The sequence below is a fragment of the Cariama cristata genome, unplaced genomic scaffold (assembly GCF_000690535.1).
Source record: "Cariama cristata isolate BGI_N322 unplaced genomic scaffold, ASM69053v1 scaffold10617, whole genome shotgun sequence".
NCBI classification, from domain to species: domain Eukaryota; kingdom Metazoa; phylum Chordata; class Aves; order Cariamiformes; family Cariamidae; genus Cariama; species Cariama cristata.
This window is the reverse complement of record NW_009624942.1, coordinates 292-1,853: the sequence shown is the minus strand read 5'-3', so window position 1 is coordinate 1,853 and position 1,562 is coordinate 292.

Below are 1,562 nucleotides of genomic sequence, written 5' to 3'. Positions count from 1 at the left end.
GAAAAAATACTGGCTGGTGTATTATACGTCTTTAGCAGTCTGTAGAAGAGCTTGAAGCTGATAGTGCTGGCTGAATTGTACAAAAAAAAATCGTGCATCGCGGAAAAGATAAATATACATAACTGATGTCTCAAACTTTATTGTGAGAAGACTATAAACTTGCAGTAGTTATTGACATATTAAATATTTAGCTTAAGATCTGCAAACTTTATAAGCTGAACAGTTAAGTAAACACTTTATATTTTCATTGATTAACTACTCCTTTCTTGAGGCATGGATGCATTCCCTTTACTGAGGTTTTGAGCTAGGGTACTGACTTACTGAATGAGAACTATTCCGAGTGGGTTTCTGTCAGCAGGGCTTCTGTTAATGCATTTTGAGCCTCCGTTCATGCCTTGTCTTTGCTCCCTAGAACGACGGATATCAAAGAATACCAAGCTAAAAAAGACGCAAACATCCATGGAGAGAGGATGACTCAACAAGGAGCTTTCCCACTGCAGGTAATATTTTTCTACCTAGGAAGATAAGGCCCCAATGGCTTCAAACAGTAAATTATCTGACAAAGGCAATGTGATAGAAAAGCAGATAGCCCTTCTGGGCACACCCCACAGTAATTCTTTGAATATTTTTCTCCTGCTTCCAAATAGGAGCTTATAAAATCTTTTTAAAAAGATCTTTCCTGAACCTGTATTTCTTTTTTTGTTTACTAAAAACTATTCAACTTTCCTTAAAGATCTGTCCTTATTTAAAAGGAAAATAAACACACACACACACAAAAAAAAACCAAACCACAAAACAAAACCCAAAGCTTATTAAAAGTAGCCAATAAGTAATGGATAAACAAATAATAATTTGGAAACACTTTACCATGATATCTATCCATATTTTTATGTAGAATGTTTTTATATATACATACATTAAAAAAATACTTCAAGTTTGAAAATGTTTACAAGTTTTTCTTAGACTTCTTAACGCTGTAATGATTTTGATATCAAGGAAGTGTTGCTGTGAATTCTTCCAGATTACTACTTTACCACTTCTGTCACTTCTGAAATCAAGTAATTCTCCTGAAATCTCTTTTCTTGCACAGCGTAGAAGTTTCTGGAAAACAGCAGGGGTAAGGGATTCGTATTGGAGCTTTTCTTGGGAATGCTGGAGTCTACGTGGTTTCTCACCTTCAGGTACTAACCAAGCAGTTAAGTAAGTTTTGCACATTTGTGGTTTTATGGTCACAGTTTGGTAAGATTTTGTAATGTTCCCTGCAACAATTAGGTTTGAATTTTGACACTTGGGATGCTGCTTCCACCTGCTCAGCTGTTAAAGATTATTGCACTTTTTGTGGGAGAAAAGTCTGTATTCTTCCGTATTAATGCAGTTGCTGGCATTCTCCACTTCTTAGTTAACAGCATTTCATCTTGCCTAATGGTTTGTAAAGTTCATTGGTTAGTGGGTGCCTGATAGATACACTTAAATAATTACAGATTGGTACTCTGTTCAAAAGTTTAATCAGCTCGTAGTTAAAAAATTGGCTGTGCTCAATTTCCAGCTACTAGTTCCTGTTA